Here is a 13631-nt window from a genome sequence, read left to right as displayed (position 1 = left end):
GGTTAGAGGTCATGACCAACTGGTTGCAATTTTGTAATGCAACATTGTTTGTGCTCCAGCACATGGCAGTTCGGGATCAGATGTAGGCTTACACACCGGATCATCCTCCGGTGCCAGGGGCGACAACACAGGTGTCAGGAATTGCAGTGGATTGTCGGACTGGGGTGGACCCGAGTTAGTATGCACCCAATAGCAGGTACCAAGGGGATAGATGGACTTATTGGAATCTGTGGGAACAGCTCCTTGATTGGGACAGAGTCTGGGACTGGGAACAAGAGTTGGACCTACATGAAGGCCACAACTACTTCTTGTGCTCACTGACATACAGCTGCGCCGCCTCAGATCGCCTTTGGGTGCATGAGGGTGCACTGATCACATGATTTAAGAGTTGTGTCCCAAACCCACGCACTAAAGACTCACCTCATGTGGATCGAAGAACGATATCTGCTTCTTGCAATCATGGCATCACTTATATCCTGTAATTTTCTTTGTGAAAATCATTCCCTAGCACACTGAGAAGTTTACAATTAGTTCTGGAACCAAAATTAATAGGAGCGGAGCTCCGGATGAGCGACAGAAGATGTAGAAAGGTAGGAGCGAACAGGAGTGGCTCCTATATGTGGATCCACTCGGTCACTTCCAGGGCGGTAGAGAGACAGAACTGAGCGGCATGGTGCCACCAAGTGGCAGACAGAAGCACTGCTATGAAAAATCTCCAGATTCAGTCTGGCACCTTGGGAATATTCTGACAAATGTGTGGGTACAAGCATTCATCAAAACATTCTCTTTCCAAAAGCATCAATATGTTTCAACTCCTTAACCAGAGGGTGGGTCAGAAAGGAATTAGGAGTACCTTTACTTGCCGACACCTGTACCACTTTCAGGTATATGATGCTTTGTAGGAAAATATTATCACCAGGAGGTGGTCTATGTTGTCTGGTCAAAGGTCAAAAGACCGGGGCCTGAGCACGGTTCAGACTAAGTAGCCACGAATATGTCCCTAAAGGCTTGGTTGATGGACCTCAGCCAATAAACCTACCTTAGTTTCAACATTAGGCAAATGTAAATCTAGCTTGTTTGCTGCCATTAACACAACTATTGAGAAAGAGGCACTTTCTCTAATTGGTGGCCAAGGTGGTGAGTCTAACTCAGTACATGGTAATGCATCTAGCTCACGGACGTTCTGTAAATCCTGGCATAGCCAGTCACTGGTATAATAAGGAGGGAGTAGGTTGCTTGCCTCCTTCTCATTATTATTAACAGGAACATTTTGCATTCCCTGTAGTGCGTAAGAGTCAGATCCGAATAAGGACTCTAGTCTCTGACCGGGAAGAAGCTGAGGATTTGAGTTGAACTCCATACAGACTGATAGCGCCTTTGTAATCTCATACCGTGAAAAAGGTCTGCATTGAATCAATGACCAGCATCAGAACCTGGTCCGGGGCTCACACTGGAATGGACCCCGGGGTTGAGGTGGAAGGCTGAACCAGTGTGATTACAGATCCAGGATGGTTCAAACAGGGTCAGCTGACAACAAGGGAGGGCCCACCAGTGAAATTCAACTGGGCCCCTTGCAGCCCTAAGTTCTGCTAGAGGGAACTGGGAAATTCCAGGCAAGCTGGTACAAGCTAGGGACCACATCAGAGTCAAATGAACTTTTTGATTGATTCCTTTCTGGCTTCTTGCCTGATTTCGAGTGGTGGGATAGGCTCGAAAACCACTTTGCTTTCGTCTACTCATAAGGATTCTTAGACTTCGACTTACTGGAAGACTCTGAGCAGGAACAGGACTTTCATTGAGACCAGTTTCTGAAATCAGACTGCAAGCGGCCCCACAGTCAAAAGATGGGGTTCAGATTTCCACAGTAACTTACGTTCAGCGGGGTAGAGTTTCATCTCCTGCTCCAGACTTTACCTTTGGGTGCATGAGGGCACATTATTGCACAACTTAGCATAGTGACTAGAACCTAAGCAACAAAATAACACATTATGTGGGTCCTTGACCAACATCTGGTTCTTGCAGGTGTAGTACAGTTTGAATCCTGTCATTTTAATCTCTGGCTGTTAGAAATGGGGGTCTCTGGTTGGCAGTGGATGACCACCGTCCAAGCAGGGACCCTTCTTTCTAAGTCAGGGTGAAGGGCTGCACCCCCTTGACAACCCCTGCTCCACCCTGTGGTAACGTAGCACGAGCAGTTAGGCTAATCTCAGAAGCAATGTGTAAAGCGTTGATAATCATACACAGTAAATACAGTGAGAAACACTACAAAAGGACAACACAGGTAGTTATCAAAGAAAATAATTATATTTATGGAGACTTATCACAAGACCAAATAACGAGGAAATCGCAATACTGTACGAAAATAGTTCTCTCTGGATGCTGCAAAAATAGTTCCAAGGGGTAAGGTAAAGTTCAGTTCAGGACACTGGTCTCTGCGACCCCTCTACTCACAGTTCTGAGATGTTGGCAAATAATCCACAAGAAATGTCGCTCTGGTTGGTTAGCGGTGTTTTTTCTCACGCTCTGGTCACGGCCGCTCGCTAACAGGGGTTAGCGATGATTTTCCTTACGCTCAGCCGCTGGAGCGATTATTTTCTAGCCGCAAACGTGCGGGGCGATGATCAGGCCAGCGAGCCTTCAGCGGCAGCGATGCGACAATTTTCCTCACGCTCAGCAGTTGCAGCGATGATTTTCTGGCCGCAAACGTGCGGGGCGATGATCAGGCCAGCAAGCCTTCAGTGGCAGCTGTAGGAGAGTAGGGTCTGCTTTCTATGTTCACTCCCACTTTTTGCTTTTGCTTTACCGGTTATCGACTTAGATGTGGCTGTGGGCCTGCTAATCAGACCCACAGCCCTGCTGTTCTCTATCTAAATTGATACTATGTACTTTAGGTGCATAACCCATTTGGATAGGATCACCTTATTGGCCCCTGTACAGTGTACCTTAGGTACCCAGGGCATAGGTGTACCCTAGGCCTACCAGGGGCTGCAGCATGTATTATGCCACCCCTGGCCTGGCCTTCCATTATGACACAACTGGCTGATCACTCAGCTGGGGCAAGGTCATGTAATCACTCCTTGCTTAGGTGTAGTATTCATATACCTAACTTACATATAGACACATGTGTACCTATCAGCCACTCCTATGGCAGGCCTTAACAATCCTGGAGGCAGAGTGCTTGGTAACATGTGAGATGGTGCTCTAGCATGAGCTGAGCCTGTCTGCAGCTTTCGGAACCATGTCCTTATAGCTGTTCTATGATATAGCCTACCATATACTCTTAAAGTGCCTTATAATCTTAAACGGTTATGGTAACTATGGTTTGGCTTTATCAAAACATGTCGTGTAAGGTGTCTAACACTGTGGAATAATACCCCCATACCATTTCTGGATATGAGGATATTGTTCCCCCCTTCTAGAGGGAGAAGACATGTTGTAACCTACTTACCCGGTTAAAGTTAACCAGAGCCCCAGCATCACAAAATGGATGCTGCTGCCACAGACACGAGTCTGACCTCCTGCTGCTGGGAGTGATCCCGGCAGGGGAGGCTTGGACAATAGGTTTCCTGCCTTGGGAGGTGCGAGCACCACCCCAGACAGGCCTTAGTGTATTGGGGCAGGGAGGGATGAAAAGAATGAGACATGCCTGGGGCACACAAGGTGTCCCGTGCATAGTCCAGTTCAAACCGGTGCTGGGGCACTCCAGCCCCAGTCCTGGCGCGAAACTGGACAAAGGGAAGGGGGTGTAACCACCCCCTCCCAGGTCCCACCCATAAGGCGTGACCTAGCAGGTAACCCAGCCCCCCAGATTTGGATAAGAGTGGTAGCTGGGCCCCAGGAGATTAGATTATCCTGAACCTGCAACTTGAACAGAAACTCTGGACCTTCGACATTCGACGAAAGAAGAAGACTGAAGAATCTCCCTTGTGGCCAAGGAGTGGCTACCCTGTGCAAACAGGCACCATCAAGAGACTACCCTTTGCTTTGCTGAAGTTCTACGAGGGACCGACTGCAGAGCCCGACCAGAGCCTTGACTTCCACACTTCTCCGACCCTGATCCACATCCACAGCCGAGCTGAGATCCGTGGAGGCGACGAGAGACCGGCTACCTGGGAAAAGTGGCTAGTATCTTCCCGCGCAGCTTCTGAGGCACCCTCGAAGTTGTGCACCGGGGATTGAGAAGCCCCAACCCCAAGCACCATCTGCACCGAAGAACAGCCCCCCACACTCCACGAGTCCTGCGTGGGGCCCTTCTGCATATTCCTGCTTGCCGCGTCTGTCCGGTTGCTTGCCCGTTGGCTAGTGGCCTTTGTGACGACGCTCCCTGAAATCTTCACTGCTGGTTTGGCTCCTCCAGACTGGCTCCCGCTTCCTTGCAAAAGAGAAGCACCCCAGACCTTCCTGGTCTGCACCAGAAGCAAGTCCTCCGTTCTTCGTGGGTTCCGCTTGCCAAGGCTTGGTGAGTCCTAGTTCGACTTCGACGCCGCCGACAGCAAGAGCCTTCGTGGGACAGCTCGCCTCCTGGTCCTGGTCGTCCTCGACGTCTCCTGGTACCCGTGGCTGCAGCGACAAGCTTCACCTTTCACCTGCAATCTTCACGACATCGCCTGGTTCCTTCCTGGTTCCACGTGGTCACTGGCTAGTGACCTTGACTCTGTCCCTTCTGCTTGCAGGTATCCTCTCTTCTTGATCCCAGCCTTGGGATCCACCGGACACTCTTCTCTGACCGCCTGTCAGCAACTTTCCTTCAGGCATCCATAGAAGTCCACGACGAAACCCGACGCAAGTTCACACCTATGCACCCGCAGCCCGTGGGCTAGGTAACTTGGGTACTTCGGTGCTCACAAGGGTAGTGACTATCCTAGGGTCTAGTTTCCGAGTCTCGACTCTCTAGCTGCTTCAGAAGTGTCCTTAAACTGTTAATTTCTTAACTGCTAGTAATTCTACCGACTTTTACGCATTACGCGTGAGTGTTTCCACTCTGAACCTGAATCCCGTGGGCCTTCCACTTCCTAACTGATGCTAGTGTAGTGTAGCCCCAGCGATTCCCTAGGCCTAGACCTATCCTATTACCGTGACAGTGGTCCTTATACCACTTCTTTATTATATGGTTTGCGTGGCCCCTAGGGCCTAACTGTATTACTTACCTGTGTGACTTAATGTATGTTTAAATAAGACTGTGTTGTACTTACCTCTAATCTCATAAAGAGTGCTGAGGGTTTGACTAGAATAAATACACTTTATTTTATATATATATATCTGTTGTGGTGTCCTTTCATTTGGTATTCAAGGGATTATATATGGTATCACAGCTGGCTTCACATGCCATTCAGAGTTTAGCCTAAGACTGCTCTTGTCCATGCTACCACTAGGATAGCTGGTCTATAAGGTTGACTTTACAACCAATCACCATAAGGGTTGTTTGGACTGATATAAGGTGTACACTAGAACTAGTGACATCATACATCAGGCCAACTTCTCACAGCAGCGATGCGACAATTTTCCTCATGCTCAGCAGTTGCAGAGACGATTTTCTGGCCGCAAACTTGCGGGGCGATGATCAGGCCAGCGAGCCTTCAGCGGCAGTGATGCACCGATTTTCCTCACGCTCAGCAGTTGCAGCGACGATTTTCTGGCCGGAAACGTGTGGGGCGATGATCAGGCCAGCGTGCCTTCAGCGGCAGCGATGCGACTATTTTCTGCACGCTCAGCAGTTGCAGCGACGATTTTCTTCACGCTCAGCAGTTGCAGCGACGATTTTCTGGCCGCAAACGTGCGGGGCGATGATCAGGCCAGCGAGCCTTCAGCGGCAGCGATGCGACGATTTTCTTCACGCTCAGCAAGTGCAGCGATGATTTTCTTCACGCTCCTCGGCTGCGGCGGCTCGCTAACAGGCCTTAGAGACGAAAATTAAGTCTACCGGTCCTGTGTTTTCAGTCAGGAGGCTAGTTCTCTCTCTAGCCCTTGGGTGATTGCAGGGTCAAGATTAAAAAGTTCTCTTACAACTCCTTTTCCCTCCTTTTTCCAGTCCAATGAAAACTACTGCAGGCCAATCCAGGGAACAGCACACAACACCAGGACAGTCCTCTCCTGCAGCTTTCTGTAGTTCCACGGACAGAGGTTCGTCTTGAAATCCAGGGGCAATACAAATTGTAGGGGTTTGGGCACAAATATTTATACCCCCAAAGTCTTTGTTCTTAGAAGCTACAAGTCACTGAACCCAGCCAGAACCAGTTATGCCCAGCCCTGGAACACTTTGTTTACCAGGCTGCATCCTTCCTTTCAGAAAGAGGGGGTCTGCCCTCAGACGCACAGTGGGAGGTGGAGCCAGCATTCACCTTGCCAGGCACAGCCCTATTCAAGTGCAGGAGCTACCCCTCCCCTCACTCCAAGGCAGATCTCTCTATTCAACCTAGGTCTGACTCAGCCTGCCCTGTCTCTCCAAAATCAGACAGCCAATACACATAATAGCAGAGCACACTGGAAGGCTTAGGCAAGAAAGTACCTACATTCTAAAAGTGGTAGTTTCAAACACAGGATATAAAAATAACCTTCACTAAAAGATGTATTTTTATATTTTTGATATTCTGAGCTCAGGCATACTAAATTCGTTTTTCTACCATGTTCTATGTGTCAGTTAGGTCATCGGGCCACGGTAGACAGACACACGCGGCTCTACCTACGCGCCTTGCGTCGGCACACGCCTTTGATCTCCATCTACAAACACTTAAAGGATATCGCATTTCCAAAGACTGATTAATTGAGTGCTTGGTTGCATTGTAAGGTCACAGGTCGGAGCGCCAGCACCGCCTGTGTTGACATTCTCGAGTTCGCTGGCCTGCCTTCCCACCGGCTCCATGGACCCTCCAATGCTCTGACTACGGGCACCAGGCATGCCCCCCGGTGATGGCAGTTGCAGATCGGCGTCTTTGAGCTGCACGGAAAGGAGGTCTCGTGGGCTGGTGGCGTTTGAAAGCACTCAGTGTGCTTTGCAGTGTGTTTGGAGGCTGGGGCTCATGCAGGGAAAGCAGTTGCCAGGCAGGAGTCGGATTGAGTCGGATTGAGGCTCACACGGCCTCGTAGGCATTCAACAATTAAACAGCTGGGCAGAGCGGAGCATCCGAACGGCTGAGCTTGATGAAGCTGGAGCTGGAGACTTGTTTGGGGAGACACTGTTTTCGAGGAGGTGAGCCTGCCTGGAGAAACCTGGACATTTTAGTTGTTTAGTACATTCATCTGAATTGAGGGAGGTGAAAACACTCTCTCTACGGGGGTCAGAACTTGCTTTCTAATTTTTTTCCAACTTGTGAATGTGAAGGTTTTTTGAAGTGTTAGAAGCTTCCCAGCCTTCCTTCGAAAGCAGGATTTAAAGATACAGACCTGCTCCTTTATCCTTTAAGATTAAGAGGGCATTGAATACCTTATGTGTGGGCTCACCCAAAACAAAATATCTGGGGAAACGCATCGCGCTGCTGTTGGGGTGTGCCTAGTAAAGAACTCTGCACCCAAGGGCACAGCGCCGACCGGATTGCTTGCCCCTCCCCCAGGTGAACGGGGGCTACAAACACCTCTCGCGCTTCCCGCTTCGCGGGAAACGCATCGCGCTGCTGTTGGGGTGTGCCTAGTAAAGAACTCTGCGCCCAAGGACCCAGCGCCGACCGGATTGCTTGCCCCTCCCCCAGGTGAACGGGGGCTACAAACACCTCTCGCGCTTCCCGCTTCGCAGTTAACGCATCGCGCTGCTGTTGGGGTGTGCCTAGTAAAGAACTCTGTGCCCAAGGACCCAGCGCCGACCGGATTACTTGCCCCTCCCCCAGGTGAACGGAAGTATTTAATTGACCGGTTCCTCCCGCCACGCGGGACGGCACCGGGCTAGGCCCGAGCAAAGCGCGGGCCGTCTGTGGCCGTCAGGGGCCAGAAGAGGCCGGGCCTACTCCCAAGGCCGGACAACACAGGGAATGAGGTGGTCGATTTGGACATATGAACTCTGGTAATGTTTTAACTATTCAGTCAATAACTACTTCTGTGACAACTCCTAATTGTTGACTCATAGTACGTTTACATGCTTTTTTCATCAGGATTTTAAGTAATTTTAAATCATATTTTGTAGTAATTTTCTTTTCTATATTTAGTGTGAACCTTTTGATCGGAATTATGGGCAAAACCATTCCCCCAACCACACGTCCTATCACACGCCAAACAGCCGTCTCAATAACACCACTCCCAAGCCTAACTGAAAGGCGTCTCTCGATGACACCTACTATACTACCTAATACACCACCTGGGAATGTTTCTTTAGCCACAGCCAACTCTCCTGACTCGCTGTTAGCAACCTCCTTTGCGGACCTTCCGCGTGCTCAGATAGAGTCAGAGGTAGGCTCTAGTAGTAATCTTCCTCCCCCTCTGGCTCGTCAGGTAGTTAACAAGCCATCCAAGAATTGCTCTAGAAAAAAGAAGCCTAAACCACAAAAAAAGCTGTTAGGCCCACTACACCTGCCTCTGACACTCCACAGCTAGATGCAGGGCCCTCCTTTTCCACTTTAGCTCCTCCTCTGTGGGCTACCCACTTAATAATTGATTTGCAAGCTCATATGGAACAACTTATCAAATCTCAGTTTAAAACCCTGATGAGTAGAATTGATAAAGTTGTGTCCATGATAAATATAAAAAGTGGTGTAACCCCCCAGCCAACATCGCCGATAGGGAATATTTCTCCGACTCTGGACGTAGGCAATGCTAAACAGACAATCCAAGACCGAAGTCAAGGTGTAGGACCTCGACCAGATAAACGGGAACAAGGGCCAGGTCCATCGTCTATGACCAATTGTCCTACTGGACCTACCAATTTCTGCCCTGCTATTCTCCCAAGCGGACATTCAAGCATAGCGGGTCTTTGCACCAGCATCCCGACATCAACCTCAATGGGGATGAATAAACAGCTGCCAATTCGAGGAATGGTACCTCATAAGTCTACACCCAAACCGCCAGTCAATACCCCCAAACAATCAGTACCCTCCATCCAGCTACCCCCAGAGGCCTCACCCTATGTGGTGGTACTATCTGGAGTTCCGCCATTGGTAGAAGAGCGAGGCGAAATGTTCACCGAGCTAAAGAATAAAATCATATTCTGGTTGAACAAATGCAGGCCACTAACGAATTCAGGTCAAGGGGAAATACTATTTGCCAGAAGAGTTGGTTGGATAGGGAATAATACTAAAGATATTGGTGGGGATTGTGTGATCATTAATTTTAGAGATCCTGGTGTGGTTAATCATATACTAGAATGGGGCGGACCCTGTCATCAAGGCCCGATTACCCCCCTTCACCTAGGGTATTTCTACCCACAGGAAAGGTTCCCTGGTGGTTATGGAGCATCCTACTATCATAGGGACGGTGAGAGGCCTAAATATAATATACCTGTGGAAAATAGATTTAGTGCTTTGAATAATGTGGATTGACTAGCCTCCTCCCCTTGGCACTATGATATAGATCGTATTCCAGCCGAGTGTCCGGAGGCGAAGGCAGGTGAGAGGCAAGGGGAGGAGCTCCCTCAGACCGCAGGGGGGGCAGTACTAGTGGATCCACTGCCGCCTCTACTAATTGTAAATCTCAAAGCTTGGGGCCAAGGAGAGGGAAGCGGGACAACCATTCAAGAAGGAATCCCTTGTATTTGTTTGCCACTGCCCGCCATAGCCAATTCCACAAGGCCCCAGCTACGTAGCTCATTTATAGGGTCTTGGAATGTAGTGGGGTTAGGCTCTAAGTTATCGAACCCAGATTGGGGGGAGTTGGTGAACCAATATGACGTGTGTCTGTTCCAAGAGACCTGGATGACATCCGTCCCCCACAGGGTGGGCTATGCATGCTACCACATTCCAGCTGCACAGGGATTGAGGGGCAGACCATCGGGGGGTTTGTGCACATGGGTAGCCACTCATCTGGGGTGTTCAGTGACAGTGATCGATACACACTCCCCGGATCTTCTGTGCATTGCCCTTAAATTCCTGGATGGCACGTCAGCAGTGATATTCAACATCTACCTGCGCCCCACTCCCCACTCCAGGGGGTCTCCCCTGATTGAGGCTATTGACGAACTCCTCGCATTGTACCCTGCTCCTACACATAGAATATTGGGTGGTGACTTTAATTGTCATTTTGAACCATTGGTGGGGATCCCGTCTGTAACTTCAGAGGAGGATTCTATCTGGCATATTCAAGAGTGCTTATAGTATCCAGCTAAGCGCCTGACTCCATTGGCGCTGCAGATAAATAAGCTTTTAGTCTCCCATTCCCTTGGAGCGTGCAATGGCAGATTTTCTGCCGACTCCCCAGGGAAGCCCACTTATAATAGAGCGGGGAAAACTACGACCATTGACTATATTATGGTCAATGTTGAATTGTGGTCCCAAATTAAGACTTTCACTGTAATTGAGAGAGTGGATAGTGACCACAATTTCCTGTCTCTAGAACTTCATTCAGCATTGGGCAGTAAACTTGGAGTGGGGGAGCCCGATCCTTACCCAAACCCCAATTTAATCACTGTGGCAGGAGGCAGACGTATTAAATGGGCTAAGTTTGCACTGGCATCGGATAAAGTATCTGAGCTCTACCAAACTAGTTGCCTCGTTCTTTACAGAGGCTTTCTTTTTGCTGGTCACTTATGATTGCTCCTACTTTCGGGCGTTTGAGCTCATCCACTCTAATTTATTCACCTCCCTAGCTGACTATTTCTATACCCCAGCTCACGGGAGGGTCCGGCCAAGAATCCAGGAGCAGTGGTTTAACAAATCCTGTAGGGAGGCAAAACGTGCTCTTGTTAGGGAGGTTAAAACTGGCTCAGTTGAGAGTATAAGAGGGGCCAGACTCCCTTACAAAAGTATTACAGTGGAGTCCAAATCAGAATGGGAGGCCCGTAGATGGGATAACATAAAAGACGCCCTTGATGGACGTGATTACAGGGCATTTTGGAACCTGGTTAGATCAGGTTCGTCCGAGGGGTCGAGTGCTATAACACCTAATTTGAGTGAAGATGTGTGGATAGCGCACTTTAAACCCCTCTTCGCGCATACTAATACTGTGACCCCAACAGACTCAGTCACACCTGCTCCAGACACAAAGGTCACTACTGACCCGGATTACTATCCAGTAACCCTGCAGGAAACTCAGGGAGCCCTTAAAAGTCTGGCCACAGGGAAAGCCCCCGGACTGGACCGCATACCGGGAGACCTGTTTCTGAGTGAGCAGAAGGTTTGGGTCCCTTACATGTGCCTATATTTTAACGCCATACTCCTGGGTATGGAAATTCCCCTAACTTGGCTGGGCGCGGAGATTATTCCCATCCATAAAAAGGCATCCCCCCTGGACCCGGTCAACTACTGCCCCATTAGTCTTATTAACGTCTTCCAGAAATTAATGGCCCGCATTCTTCTATCAAGGTTGCAGTGTTGGATGGACGATCATCACATCCTGACCTCCCTACAAGCGGGTTTTCGTGCCAAAGTTTCCACCATCGACCAACTGTTTAGATTACAGATGGTATTCTGGAAGACGGTGACTTTGGGGGCCGGCAGTTTGTATTTGATCTTTGTAGATCTTCAATCTGCATTTGACCTGGTCCAGAGGGAGAAGCTATGGGCCATTTTGTTGGAGATGGGTCTTCCAGCCTATTTGTGCCAATTATTTAAATGTCTACATCAGGGCACTTTTGCAAGCGTGAGGTACGGGAGGAATGGGGAGCTTTCGGCCGCCTTACCGGTGGAAAAGGGAGTGAGGCAGGGGTGCGTGTTGGCCCCCACACTCTTCTCGCTTTTTCTTAATGGGTTGATCAAACATCTTTGGGACACGCGGGACTTAGACTCTCCCAGCTTGGCAGCCCGAAAGATACCAGCCCTGATGTTTGCTGACGATACCCTTCTGCTATCAAAATCTTCAACGGGTATTCAGCGAACATTGGGGGCTTTCTGCTCCTTTTGCAGACTAAGAAACCTGGAGATCAACCTGTCCAAAACCAAATTTACGGTCTTTAACTCTAAATTGCCCAACTGTCGCCTTCGCCACATGGATGGCACGGTCCTTGAAAGAGTCTCTACTTTTGAATATTTAGGGGTAACACTGAATGACAAGATGGAATGGGGGACCCATATAGCCAAGGCAAATATGAAGCTGGCCCAAGCAGCGGGAGGTATTCTAAAGGTACATAATGAGTGCACATCTAAAATTGTGGGACCTCCAGTAGAAATCTATAAAGCACAAGCAAGAGGTGGGGCGCTCTACGGTGTAGAGCTATGGGGCCACGCCAATGCCTCCTCGCTCTCTATCTCTGAGAATAGTTTCATCAGGCGTCTGCTGAGACTCCCACAGAGCACACCGCTGATCCCGCTACGCCTTGACTTGGGTCTGGTCCCCATACATGAAGTTATCCCTAACCGTCCCCTATTGTACTGGAGGAGACTCTGGTCCACACCTGAGCTCTTAAGTTATCAGGAGGGACTAAGTCACTTATTGACGCTAAGGGGTGTGGGAAAAATCCCTTGGTTAAAGCATGTTAAAGACCTATGCCTGGCCTTGGGGAAGGGAGATCTGTGGCTCGCCCCCGCACTCTCCTCTGCTACGACTCCCAAGAGGGCGCTGGTCAAAGCACTCAACTATTTCCGATTGGAACAGATGGCCTTAAGATCATCGTTGGGTAGGTTGTCCAGCAGCTTCCTCGACATCAAGGACAGGTACCAATTTGATAAACTCTTGGACGACATTCAGCCCCCACTGGCGAAGAAATTGTATGTCCAATTCAGACATGGATCTCTCCCAGTGAGGGCAGTAACAAACAAGTGGTCAATGGCTCATTAAGCATCTACCCTATGTCCGGGATGTGAACACGCCGAAGAGACAGATCTGCACGTTCTGCTCTTCTGCCCCTCATACTCCACGGCTAAAGCCAAATAGATCCTACAGTTATGCAAGTCCAGGGGCATCAGGGATTACAGGGTTGTGTTTAGATTGCTGAAATATGACTCAACCCGTTGACTGCGTTTGCGACCTCCAGATACTTGTTTTCTATGTGGTGCTCTAGAGGAGCCAAACTTAAGGAGAAAGCTGCTTTAACTGTTTAACTGTCAGTACCCCTCTGCATTTACTAGGGAATTTTAATACCACTCTGAGAGGCCTGTTTTTATCTGTTTTTATTATTTTAAATACTATTTATTGTTCTAGGGGTATTGTTTAATCATGTACACTTTGTATTGCTGCTCACTGGTGATCAATTGGTTGTCTTATATAATTATGTATCCTTCGCTTTTATGGTTTTTAACCGATAATAAAGCTTTTTTGACTGACTGACTGACTGTAAAAGCCAAAACCTCGCATTCTGGCCTATGGAGAACAGGTAGCCTTACAGTAGTGAAACACGAAATTGGGTCTAATTCACTACCAGGATATGCTACACACATCAGAGCATGTCCTACCTTACACATACAATGCACCTTACCATAGGGGTGGCTTACATGATGCCAAGGGAAGGTTCAGGGGCTGGGAAGTGGGTGCACTTCACAGCCAAGATGGCAGTTCTAGACTTCACACAAACACTGCAGTGGCAGGCCTGAGACATACTTTACAAGCTGCTTCTGTGGGTGGCG

At 49.1% G+C, this 13631-nt stretch overlaps 1 protein-coding gene across 3 annotated transcripts in view; it reads right to left on the bottom strand.

The window, feature by feature from the left end:
- PRKDC (protein kinase, DNA-activated, catalytic subunit) overlaps positions 1-13631 on the bottom strand; it is a 2754228-nt gene that overhangs the window by 1066333 nt on the left and 1674264 nt on the right. The gene's annotated exons all lie outside the window — the stretch shown is intronic.

Source organism: Triturus cristatus, chromosome 5_1 (assembly GCF_964204655.1).
Source record: "Triturus cristatus chromosome 5_1, aTriCri1.1, whole genome shotgun sequence".
Classification (NCBI taxonomy): Eukaryota; Metazoa; Chordata; class Amphibia; order Caudata; family Salamandridae; genus Triturus; species Triturus cristatus.
This window is presented reverse-complemented; position numbering and strand designations above follow the sequence as displayed.